A 13531-nucleotide genomic window follows, 5' to 3' on the forward strand; every position below is an offset into this window, starting at 1 on the left:
GTATAACAGAATACAAGCTCAATCCCTGCTCTTTATTGTGCGGATGAGCCCAGATACACAGTCATCATATGTCAGCCAATTTCCAGGTATATCTCACGTGCATGGATTTTTTTCCTATTTCATTATAAACCAATCTAAGTCAAATTGCCAAGAATGGACATGAGTTGAGCACATTCAAACCATTCAGTGCTACTGCTCACCTGATGAACTTGCAATGCTGTTGTAATTTGGTTTTGTATTTCAGGCTGTTTCACAGTGTTCTTGACATACCAGCAGGCAAAATAAGCCAGATCAGTTTAGCTGGATATTTTGCAGGGAAGCAAAGCATTAGCTCCCATCTGTTTCCCTTTCTCAGTGTTACTCTTCTCTGGCACTCTGACCTGGAACACCAGGCACAGAGGAGCAGGAGGAACTGCTGTGCCACACTAGGCATGTGAGTGGTGTCGGCTCCAGGACATCAAGGAAAGGGGGGCAGCCCCAGGCTTTCTCCCTGGCTTGTGCCTGGACTAGGAAGGCACCATATGACTGGTGAGGGGGCACACACACACCCCTGCCATCTGGCCTGGCACAGCACACAGAGAGACATCAGGGCTTCCGTTCAGGCCAGGACTGGACCTATCTCTGGATTTTCCTCTGAATTAATTCTGAGCGGAAAAAAGAAAGAAAGGATACAGGTCTTCAAGTTCTGGAAGCTGTGAGAGAAGTGTTTATTGAGTTATGTGTAATTAAGGTTCAATCTAATCACAGAAACAAGACTCTACAGCACCTGCTGCATGTTATGCCTGGCCCCAGGTTCATGCAATAATTCGCACACTTCATCAAAAACTTGTGAAATGAAGGAGAAAAATTCATACGAAAGAGATTAAATTTTTCAAATCATCATCTATAAAAAGAGCTTGATCTGCTTTTGCAAAAGTAGCAATACTTTATTCCTATACCAGCTTGTAACACTGATTCCTGACATAACCACAGTGAATTTCTACATTTCAGATTATTTTTGATTTCTCTGAGGCAGATGGAGTTTGCCTTTCACATGACGTCCTGGGGGTGAAGGTTCAGTAAGGATGAACTATGCAATCTGCTTCACTATAACACATGACATACTGTTGATCAAAGAAGAATGTGTTAGGGACCAGATGTTACAAGTAGTAATAACATGTCCCAAGCCTTGCTTTCACCTAATTCATGGCATGGTAGACCTAAAAGTACCTGTAACTTTTTTTTCCCTGTCAATAGGGAAAAACATAAGTGAATATCACAGAAGAAATATCTCAGTTAATTTTCTTCTCATTATTAATTCTCCCCTTCCCTATTTAAACATTCTACTGTATTTCCCTCTTGTGTTTAATTTTCTTCATGATATTTTTATCCCATTGGGATATTTAACTTAAAATTGGATTGATAACTGCCTTTAATTTATTCTTCTCTTTTAAAATGAATGAGTCCACTTTTTCCCCAAGGGGTACAACACTGCTGAGGATTATGTCAAATCCTAAGGGACTGAAGAATGTTGCAATTAGTCAACCTCCCTCCCTTTGTCTCAGTATGGTTGTTTAATTCTATTTATTCTGTCAACTTATAATGTAGAATAGCTATTCAAACAGTTATGCTACTATGCTTTGAATCTGCTGAGGGAATCTAGGATTTAAGAGATGGAAAAACAAAACAGATAATTGTTGCATTTGCATATTTGACATAGGTTTCTTATGTGATGTGGTATCATTTGATCTTTGTGTTACACTTGCCTATCTACCAAATGAATTAGTGTGGAATATCAGCAGAATGTGATTGAACAATATCACGTTTTTTTTACAAGAAAGGTCTTTCCATCCATACTAGAAGGACATTCAGTCTGCAAGTTGTCCAAGGCAAGGCCCTTACTTCTTTTTTTCCTTGTGCTCTCTCTCTTCTTGTGCCCTGTCAAGAAACAGTCCAGACAATTAGAATAATCTTTAAAAAATAAACAAAAAATTAAAAATCAAAAACTATTATCTATGAGGAAAGCTATGAGGATTGTTTAGACTAAAGAAGAAAAGGCTAAGGGGAGAGTATGTTGAGAAGAGGGTGCATTAATCTTTTCTCCATGTCACTACTGAATAGAATAAGAGGCAATGGATTTATATTTCAGTAAGAAAAATAGGGGTTAGTCATTAGGAAGAAGACTCTAATAAAAAGGACGATGAATACTGGATTATTTTGGAGACTTTATGTTCAATAATAGATAAATATCTATCATAGATATTAACACTTTGGAGGACATATTTATGGCCAAGCTGATCCCTTTACTTCTCCATTGGCCAGATGTATTTTCTAAAACTTCTTTCATTTCCTGAATATGTTGCTCTCCTGTCTTCTCTGTAAGAGGACAAAGTGACTGTTTCTGAGGAAGCACTGACAGAACACCACAGGTGGGACTATGCATTCATCACTGTATATGACACTGAAATGCAATTAATTTATGTATTGCATACTTTTACAGATATTTTATTGCAAATTCTTACCGAATACTTGCTTACATTGAAAAAATATATTAGAAAAGACCATGTCTTAAGAACACTGTTTGCCAAATCATTGCATTTGTCTGGAATGTAATATGAACTTCCTTTATGTTGTTATCCAAACCACAGTGTCATCTTGTATTTGATGGTCACAATCTGTCAACACAGTCTTCTGTCTCATTAGGGACTCATATGATTGAGGGTTCTTTTATTCATTCCTTCTGTGATTTCTTTTTTTCTCCAAAACGGAAGCCTATCTTGGCCTTTAAGATGGAGTCCAGTCTGACTTTCTTGTTTTCAGTGTGTTTGCAAACCTCACCTGAGGCTGAAAGAGCATCTGCAGTCTGCCACCTCAGCTGCAAGACGCACTTGTCCCTAGGCTGTAACAGGTCATGCTTGCAAAAGTTTGAATTTTTAAAAGGAGAATTTAAAATGCTGTAGCAAAAAAGACTTTCACCTCTTCACTGTGAAATTTTAGGGGCCTATACAGATTTAGAGGTGAAGCTGGATTCTCTGCTGGTTGCTTGCAATCATCCTGGAAACCTGATAGTCAACTATTATGCTGTGCACAGCAGTTAAACCACATCCTTTGTTTGGTGAGTGACAGCGGGAAGAGAGAAATTAGTGCAGCAACATCATTTGCCAGAGTAGCTATGGGGACTATTGGCTTTTTGTAGTTGAGTCATTCATTATACAGCACTTGCTGAACTCATTTCCAGTGGGGGTTACTGCTTGCAAACTGCTTTGGAGAATTTAAGTAAATCAGATAACATGTTAATGAGTGTGATATAAATAGATAAATAGATTCAGCTGCTGAACATCTTTGTAATTTGTGAAAAGTAATGATCTTCTGAAGCTTTTGAGGTTAATGAAAATAAATAGTGTGTGCTTAACATATCATTGAAGAAGGTAGCTCATATTAGTATCAACTTTTATTTCAAAACATATTTGTCCAGGACAAATATGAAAGGAGTACCATATGGACATTTTCTGAACTCAGTGGGGAAAAGCATTGGACAGGTTTAACCCCTTTACCTTGGCATATTTATATAAAGCTAAAATAAGCTTCCCAGTAGAGCATTAATAGAATGGAATACTTGTACCTCAGAGAAATGGTACTGTAATCCATCACCTACTTTCCTTCCCCTTAATTCATGTAAGTAGTTTCTTTTTTAGTTTAGTGACATGATAATATGGTATCTGTTATTCTGCCTTTGTTGGTCTGAGTAACAGCACTTAATATTTGAGTTTATATTCAGTTCCAATGTCCTGTTGAGGTTTATAATAGAGAATTTGTCCTTTGCCTCTGCACAGTGGATTTGCCTCGGTTTGGACTTCTCATACACAGTCCTAAAAAGAATTCTTTCTTATCTGTGAGTTACACAGTCTAAATTCACTCTCTTAAAGAGTTTAGTAATACTAATTCACCTGCTTAAACCATAACAACTGTCATTATGGCCCACATTGCATAAAAATAAGGCAGAAATGGAAGAATGATGGCTTACCCAGTGACTTTAACAGAAATCAATCTTGTTTACCAGTTTAGATCTCAGTAGTTCATTGTCCCCCTGTTCCTCAGCCAGCTAGTATGAAAACACAGAACAAAGTAGCTTTTTTTGCTGCAAAACTTCCACACTCTACACCATTTCAGTACCTCATTGCACTGGGAATCAGAAATTTTTTCATTATTCCCCACATGAAACTTTCCTTCTGCAAGTTAAGCTTCTTACTCACTAACCTATTCATTAGCTTCTCTTCCAGTTCAGCATCACAGCTAGCTAGAGAATTTCCATTAAAACCCAATTTTGCCCACAAGATTAGAAAATTGATCATCAACATTTTTCATATAAATTTTAGCTATCAGCATGCTCTAGGACCATTTTCAGAAGCCTGTGAAAATGTTTAATAACTAACTGACATTAAACAATATGCAAAAATATCTTAATAATCTAGCATTGCATTTAATTGAATATTTTAATAAAAACTTAATTAAGGTTCCCACATTTGTACTTGGGGGCTATCCTGAACTCAATACCATTCAAATCCCATTAGTGCTAATGGCTTAATGCTATATGTGGAGAATATAAAACACATAAAATTTATTTTTAATAAGTCATTCATCCTACATTAAATGTAAAACTATTATTAAAAACACATTAAAGAGGATTAACCGCTAGTATTACAAAGAATGTTTTTAATAATCTGTTGATATTTATTTAGTTTATAGTGCTGTCTAATCATTACACAATTATGGTTTTATAATTCCCCTCTAAATCTTAAGCAAATGAAATGTCTATCTGGAAACATTAATTTTAAAAGTTACCAAAAAGCATATTTTAATGTCATTGGCTCAATTTTTTAATTTTCTTGTCTTTGCTTCTTCTTTTTTTTTAAGGGAGAGAGAGGTAAAAGTCTTATTGTAAGAATATTCAAGCAAAGAAATTTTAATTTAGAGGAAGAAAACAGCAAGTACACACCAGATGATCAGAAGAACATTGTATCTCAGAGCAGATATTTTTTGATGCAAAAAAACCTATATTTAAGTGAAAAGAGTCTGTCTTCTTAGCCTAAGATTTTAACAAATAAAGATTAATTAACAGAGAGTTATCAGACCGAAGGGAAAGGGCATGGCAAATTGGACAGAATGCAGGCTGGGGACGTGTCATCTGAGTTTTAGACAAGAAAACTTTTCAAGTTCTATAAAATAAAATGGAAACATTGAATTTAGAATGTTTCTGTCTATTTATTGTCTTTGAAAGGATGGTGGAAAAACAGAAAAATAAGAGTAGTATTGAAGAGGAACTTATCATAAACCAACGGTGGACCATTTCTCTTTCATTTGTCACACTTCTGTTCTAAAACCTTTTAGGGTGTCTTCTAATCACTTCTTTAAAACCTTCACACTGTCTCACACAAAACCACATATTGCCACATCTTTCCTCTTGATAAGCACAACTGAACTTCTTAGGAATTAAAAGACCCTCTCTGGTGAAGGCCAAGTGACCAATGAATACTGTCTGATAAAAGGCAAAATGAAAAATGAAGACAGAAAATTGTTTAAAGTACCATAAAACACACCTCCATATTTTGGGTATCTTGAACAATTTGATGAGTGTTACATGAGATAATAGACATGGGGAGCCTGTAGTCAACACAACTCCAAACTAAATGCAGAGGGCTACACTCTACCATGGAATAGCTACTGCACACAGGACTAGCCAGGGCTAATGGAAACACCTATATATTGCTTCATAATTATCCTTGCAAATCCACTGCCATTAATGATAGGAAATCTCTAAGAATAGCTTGGAGTCATGTCTTCAAACAGTTTATATGGTACGCAGGCTCTGACCTTAAGTCTAATGAAGCCAATGCTCATCTCTTCATTGACATGGGAAGGGTATGAGTCACAAATAATGCCATATGCCTGGAGTGTATTAATCTCTTTAATGAGCTAAGGTTGTACTTAAAAGAAGAAAGAAAAAATTAAAGATGAAAAAGAGGGTCATCTTTGACTTTGCAATCCTTTGATTTCACCAGTTTCTGTCCTAATATTAAAGTTATTTAAACATTTTAATTGCTTACATTGCAAACACATAAGGCTTTGAAATACAAAATATTAATGAGACTTCTTACTATTTGGCCACAGCATCTTATGAAATATATGTGATTTAACTGCATTTGGAGAGAAATTATCCCTTGAGTTCCAAGATAATTCAAAGTTGCTCCTTTTACTTGTTTTACTTACGTGAAATTATGTGAAATTATGTGAAATTAGACACCTCCTCAAAAAAGATAAAAATATCCATTTTCAATCCAAGAATTATACCTAAATATCAAATCATTGAAAAATACTCAATTTCACTTTGAAATGTGATAATTACTTCAACTACATTGTGTTCTTTTGAAATAATAAATACTCAGAGATTGTTGTGTTTTTTTCTTAGACAATCCATATCATTCATCTCAGTTATGATGCTTTTTTGCTTTGTTTAAAAAGACACTTTGCATCAAAATTTCACTTGATTTCAGATTACTTTTTCTGCTGAAGTATTCAACATAACTGAGTGCTAAATCAGTCTAGAAGGAGTTTAAAGGTTCAGCGTGACATTTTATGTGTGGATCAGCAAATTATGAGCAATTCAAAAAGAATTTGAAAATAAAAACTAGACATTGGAATCTCTTGTGTATGAGTGGAAGACACAGAAAAAGGAAGGAAGAACAATGTTTCGGAAAGCACCCAAGTCAATTATCTCAATCCTTTTATGGAGCAACAATTCATATGTGCTCTCATTCAATAATGCCCAGTCATGAGATCCTCTACTTAGTTCTAAGAGACTTTTCTCCTTTCTTTCTGGTTCGTGTTGATCCACTCTGACTCAGAAGAGATGGAAATCCTTTGACACATGAAACAAAGATCCAAAAAGATGACAGAAGTAAAAATGTTTAACATCTTTTAGTGGTCATCTTTGTTTAAAAAGTTTACTTGAACATAGTCAACTACCATCAAAAGTTAAAATGCAATAAAAATAAAAATAAAAAAGGGAAAATGTTAGGGAATACTATGTTAAATGTTTTCCAATCAACCATGTCTGCTAAAATTTACTCCTAGGTACTTAATAAATGTGCCTGAGGCAACCTCGAAATCATTACCATTGTTTTTAGAACAGGGAATGTGAGAGCTGCCAGATAAATGCCAGTCTTTAAAGAAAGTAAAAGAGGGCATCACACCCAGGTCTATGAGTGCCAGTGGCTTTGTGGGGCCAGGGCCCATGGGGACTACCCATCGTTCCATGTAGGAAGGGGCCCATCCCACCTTCCCAGGTGGAAGCGGGTAAGACGGGGGCACTCGGGCAGCCCAAGCCCTGGGCATCTGGCATCTCCCTGGGGACAGGAGCAGGCCTGTGGTAGGAAAATGGGAATGCAGGCTGGCCTAAATCAGCAGAGCCCATGTCCAGGCAGGGTATGGCTGTGGGAGCTGGAAATGTGCCATCCTGGGGTGCCACTGGATGGGGCAGAGGCTGGTGGCCAGAGGGGCTGAGATGGGGGAGTCTCACATTTGGGCAGGACCAAACAAAGCTGAAGCAGCCTCAAGGACACCACACATTAAATAGTTTCTTCAAGGAGACCCCAGGCACCATTTTGCAAACCACTGTCTTAGGAAAGTCAGGCAAAAACAGAACAATTGGAGCATGTATGCCAAAAGAGGTGGATAAAAATATCGAGGACACAATAATCAGTTGTTCAAGAGCTGTTTCAGGAGGACAAGATGAATGTTTTCTTAGCACATGAGACCATAAAATAGAAAATACACTGATTAAACATGGAGAAAACACTATGGAGGAATGTATTCAAATGTAACAGAGGTGATCTTCAAAAACAGTAGAAATGGTCTGGAAAATACAGGTCATACTGAAAAAGAACATTATCAGTGTACAGCACTGAAACAATGATGTGCTTGCTACTGCAAAACATAGATACACATCATTCTAGGCTTTACAAAAATATTTTAGTCCATGAGACACCTCAAATTATTATGTCGTTTTCAGAATGCAATATGTTCACTGAAGTTATATATTTAGTTTAGGTAAAGCCTTCAGGACCAACCAAGGAAAGCCCAGATCAAAGCAACTTTCTCTCTGACTTTAGGATTCTGGGATTTGTTAAAGAAGCCCAAATTTTTCCCCCTAGTAACAACTCTGCATTCTGATCATTTGCTGTCCTGTTGTAGATTCGCAGGTTCCCTGGAAGGCATGAGTTTTGTAGGAGCATTTGAGCAGCTGTTGGTAGAAGTCTGGAAACGTGCATTTAACACTGGGCATGAAGGGGAGGGTAAAGGGCAAAATTAAGCATGGTAAATAAAGAGAGCATCACCGCAATATATTGTAAACCCACTAAGTTATCAGAAAAAGGCAAATAAAAACAGCTTTTTTCACAGGTAAGAAGTGGCACAATTTATCTCCCAAAGACCAATCTGACAGTCTGATCATACATACCTTACATACATCTATGTAGGAACCTTATGTACATGTGTACTCTGACCCATGAAGAGCTGGACTGAAGGTGATCTATTGCAATTCTAGAAGAGATACAGTAATGCAATGAAAGATGGAGAACATGATTTTAAAAATACCATGAGTTCAGTTTTTGCATGCATCATACCATTTCACTATTTTATTTTTTCTTTCTTGCCAGACTTTACTTGTTCCTTCTGCTTATAGAGTCACATTTTCCATTGACATGGTCAGATTGCAGTGGGAGAATTGGTGAGACAAAACTACTGCAAATTGGAAGATAAAAGATAGTAAATATTCGTTATTGCTTGTTATTTGGTAGACACACAAGGAGGATGTTAAAAAGGACGGCTTGTGAATACAAGTATTTTGTTGGGTTTTGGCACAAATGTTCTGGCTGCTAGCTGTTGAAAGATGTTATTCTGCTGCCACTCAGATGGGTCTGCCAATACTAAGGGTCTTTTTGATGAGCTGGAACAAGGCTTTAGTGGTTTGTCTGCCACATGCTGGCTTCTCCTCTTCATGATTTTTAAATTCTCTCTTATTTGGCCCTGATATTATATGTAAGTCTAATGAACTTCCATCCAGAGCTCTACAGAATGTAAGCGGGTCTGACAGCTTTATACTGCTTATGTGGATAAAAAACTACTAAACATGAAGACAAATTGAAATATTATGAACATAAACAAAGAGTTTGCCAGCTACTAGCTAGAAGACCTAGTCATGGTTGAGAATTATAATTTAAAACTCGGCGCAGAAAACAAAAGCCTTTTGAAGAAAAGTGTGCAGAAAAATCCTGCATAAAATTAAGAAAGTTTTACCTTTAAACATGCCAAGAAAATAATTAAAATAGAAATTGCAGGCCAACAGTGGAATGAGTCTGAAAAGAAAGTAAATATGGGAAAACAAGATTACTTTTGAATACTATTTACCTGGGTCAAATATTAGTTCTAACAAAAGATGGATCTATTTTTCACTTCATAACTCTGTTAAATGTTGTTTAATAAAACTCCTTCGTGGAATCAAATTAAGTTAAACCACTTGGATTTTTCAAAAAAAGAAAAAATTCTGTGGCATTTCATCATATTTTTAATGAATTGATAAGCAAATATGAATGGCATCTATAGAAAGATAAAAGATGTAATTGTTTAGAATTTCTTGGTAATTCTTGTAGTGCATTCCATATTCTAGTCAGAAATGGCAGAAATCTTCTGAGCTGTTCACAAAAAAAATGGAGTTTTATGACTGTATTTTCTGTGTAATGTTCACTCATGAATTCTAAGTTTATAATAGAAAAGTTCTGGACTGTATTGGCAGTGAGCAGATTTGATAAGAATCTTCTCTTGAATCAAAGGACATTTGCGGCTCCTACTGTTTTCTTAACACCTCCATTTATCTACTCCTCCAGAAGGAGAAACAAGAAAGTGGCATGAAAAAGGTTATGCTCAAAAGTTTTCTGTTTGCAGTCCCAGGAATAAGTGAGTAACAACTGACCTTTTTTGTTATCTGGAACTAACAGAATTTCCATATCTTGTTTTATTAAGTTTTTTTTGCCATGCTCAGTTTCAATAAAGCAGCTTTAACTTGAGTGAAATTTCATCATCTCACACTGTATCTCCCACACAAATTATTTTGGGAGTCCTTCATCCCATGACAGCAGTGATGGGAGGGGCTGACCCTCAAGCCCCTGGGTAAAGGCACACTGCTGACACATAAAATATAAATTTCAGGTTCCTGCTCTGTCTTGTCCCAGACTAGACCCATTGTTTCTCACATCTCATAGAAATATCTTACCCACCAGGCTTTCAGCTATGTTGGATGTTGTTTGCTCTCAAAATAACATAAAATGAGTGGTTTAATGATACAGTTTTTTATAGTGAAAAATTATTATTACAAAGATTTTTTTATAGAGAGAAAATGGGACGAGTTTTAGCCCCTCAGTCAGCTGTTGTCTTGCTGATAGCATGAACATTATGCTTTGCTGGATAGAGAGTAGATTATTTAGTTCATCTGTCAGAAAATATAAACAATCCTCCTGCTCTGTTTAGCACTTGCTCTGTGGGGAAAGAAAGAGCAGGACTTGGTCCCTTTAAACCACAAATGCATAAACTACATGAAATCCAGATGTTTGTTCATCATCCATCTCCCTGCTCCACCCTGCCCCCCTTGCTGTTGAGTACCTGGCTATCCCACTTTCCAGTGCTGGGTCACAGCAGTAGCCTCCACGCAGCCCTTCAAAGTGCTGTGCAGAGATAAATGTCTGCCAGCATTGCTGTCCACTTGCTGGCTCTACGTGTTCACTGCCAGGGAGTTTAAAAAGTGAGCTACCTTCCCCGCCAGTTGCCCTGATTCCATGGCAACCACTCCTCTTCTTTCTACCACTAAGCATCTGTGACTGTGACATTATAAACTCCTGTTTTCAAGAGTTTAGGGATTGGCGTAAATTGTTATTTTATCAGAAAAATAAAAGATCTGGATCTTTCTCTTTTCAGCTGCTTAAAGGAAAATAGCAACGTCCTCCAGCATTCAATGCAAAATAAAGCAAAACCAATTAAAATTATTAGAGGTTGCCATGGAAGTCTGAATGGCACTTCAGCTCCAGTTCCTACCCTTCTGATATCTCAAGAAGTGAAAATTAGGTACACGAGTGATTTAGTGACAGGATACAGCAGTTCAGCTGCTGACCTCATTCCTGCTTTTATCTGATGCTGTGGCAGCAGATAAAAATTGCACTTGTAAAATGTAGAAAGCTGTGCACACTGGAGAATGAGAGAGGTAATCAAAGTAACAGGTGATGAACTAAGATGGAAGTGGGAAATGAATGAAGGAGAAGAAGGTATCGCATGTTAGGTATAAAGATAGCACAGCAGAAGAGCTGAACCAGGGGGAATAGACTCTAGATGAGGATTCTTACCAGTAAGAAAGAAAAAAGGATACTGTCAGCAGTGACAGATAATGGTGCTGAAAGAGGATCATGGAACACGTTACCAGAATTTCATTTTTCTCCATGATAGTTGTACATTTTCCTTAGGGACACAAGTTAGAGGCAAGGAACAATGTTTTGGAGCCAATAAAAGGAAGTCAGGATTAGTAAAGTAGCTTTTATTATCACTGAAACAAGGCTATTTTTACTCTTTTCTTCACACTGCAATCCTAAACAAAAGATGATTTTGCAGATTAAAAACTTTAGAAAGGACACTGTGAAAGCCGTACTATCCTGGGTAAATCAAGGAGATTGAACAGAATAGGAAGGACTAGGAAAACAATATGCACTTTTGAAAATCAGGTTCATCTAATAAACTGAAGAGTTTATTTCTGAGATTATGTGGAATGGCTTCTCCAGGAGTTTCTAGACATCACTACCTCCCCTCATTTCTATCACACAGAGTAAACAGATTACGACCTTATTTATTTGCCTGTGAATAACTCTTTGGCTCAGAAAATGCAGGATGTCCAACCAAATTGAGGCACACTATCTCTCTTTATTCTGCTCTTAGGACTTGGGCCAAAGCTGGCACTTTGTCAAGATCAATGTCTCACATCTGCCAGGGATATCTGACCTCTTTAGTCACATATTAACTCAGTTCCATCGCTGTCAATCATAAGTCTTCAATTGCAGCAGAGCAAGTATCAAGAGAACTGTCTATATTCATGATAAAACAGCTTTGTGGTGAAAAGAACAAGGCTGTGAGAAGTCTCACATCATGCCTTAGGGGCGCACTAAGGCCAGAACAGCAGAGATGGTCACAGGGTTCAGCTTTAACTGTGCCAAAAAAGATGGGTCAACAAGAAAAATACCTGACAAGATTGTTCAGCAAGACAAATAAAAATGCATAAATACCCGAAGGGAAATGCAAAGATGGAGACAGGTTCTTTTTCATGATGCCCAATGGCAGGAAAGATGCAATGGGCACAACCTGAAAGATAGAAGGCTGCCTCTGAATATGAAGAAACAATTTTTAACAACTGATTAAGCAGTGGCATAGGTCTTCTGGGGATACTGTAGGGTCCCCCTGTTGAATATATTCAAAAGCTGTCTGAACGTGGTACTGATTAACCAGGTGTGAGTGCCCCAGATGGAACAGGCTTTGAACATGATAACCTGAGGAGTCTGTTTCAACTTCAGCTGTTCTGTAGTTCTTAAATTCTGTAACAAAATAATGAGTTGTTTTGTGTTAGGTTTGAAAAGTCACCCAAAATTCTTGTGACAAGATGTTCAGTAGTCCTAAATGGAGAGCTAGTGGCAAAATCCCTAAGCACTGTAGAGTTTCACAATAACTGTAAGGGTGCCAGAAGTCAGCCTAAGCTCTGAACAAAAGAAGCATCTCCATCTTCAGGCACTTGTTCCCGTCTTTACACCTTCTCTCCCTTGTGTGACCACAAAGCTTTCATGCAGTTCTGCAGTCAGGAAGGGCATGGCATACTTTTAGGAAAAAAACTACCTTGGCAGCAGCAGTTTCCAACACAAAATAAGAGTCATGAGAAAGTTTTTGACAGGACTAAGGGCAGAAAAATATCTTTCTACTTTCAGTGTGAAGTCATTTCTAAGTCATTCCTCAATTACCTTCAAGAGTTTGGATCAGCTTACAAATCAGTACCTGCCGGCAGCGCTCCATTGTAGCTGTTAATTCTTGCTTTCGCAGCTGTTACATTAGCATGCCAAAAGAACTTACAACCTCCTTGAAATTTCCTTCAGCATAGTTTGAGCATAATTGAATATTAAGAGATCAAAATTTAATTTTTGTATTTTCTTAACCAAATCTATTCAAATATGCCCTATGCACCTGCCCCCTTGGAGTATTAAGTGTAGAACAAGGTCAGAACTTTAACAACCAAACGTTTCTGAGTGACATATAAACAAAGAAAGGTTGGAACCTTTTCTCTCTTTTAAAACATGAAAAGCCCAAATGTTTCTAAGTAATTTAACATCCACTGGGCCATGCTGCCACCTGTCAGTCTAGTAACCCCTCCTTAGATTTATAAGGACACCCAAAGAATAGTTGAGTTAAAAATATCCTT

At 37.3% G+C, this 13531-nt stretch overlaps 1 long non-coding RNA gene across 1 annotated transcript; it reads right to left on the bottom strand.

Moving 5' to 3' along the window:
* Nucleotides 1–679: 679 nt before the first annotated feature.
* On the bottom strand, nucleotides 680–10834 carry LOC135443263 (uncharacterized). Its single transcript, XR_010438926.1, has 5 exons — nucleotides 10693–10834; nucleotides 9334–9392; nucleotides 8495–8577; nucleotides 4004–4081; nucleotides 680–1917 (listed from the first exon to the last, which is right to left on the bottom strand). It is a non-coding gene; the product is annotated as an uncharacterized LOC135443263 (long non-coding RNA).
* Between the last annotated feature and the right edge of the window lie 2697 nt (nucleotides 10835–13531).

This window comes from Zonotrichia leucophrys, chromosome 2 (genome assembly GCF_028769735.1).
Source record: "Zonotrichia leucophrys gambelii isolate GWCS_2022_RI chromosome 2, RI_Zleu_2.0, whole genome shotgun sequence".
NCBI lineage: Eukaryota > Metazoa > Chordata > Aves > Passeriformes > Passerellidae > Zonotrichia > Zonotrichia leucophrys.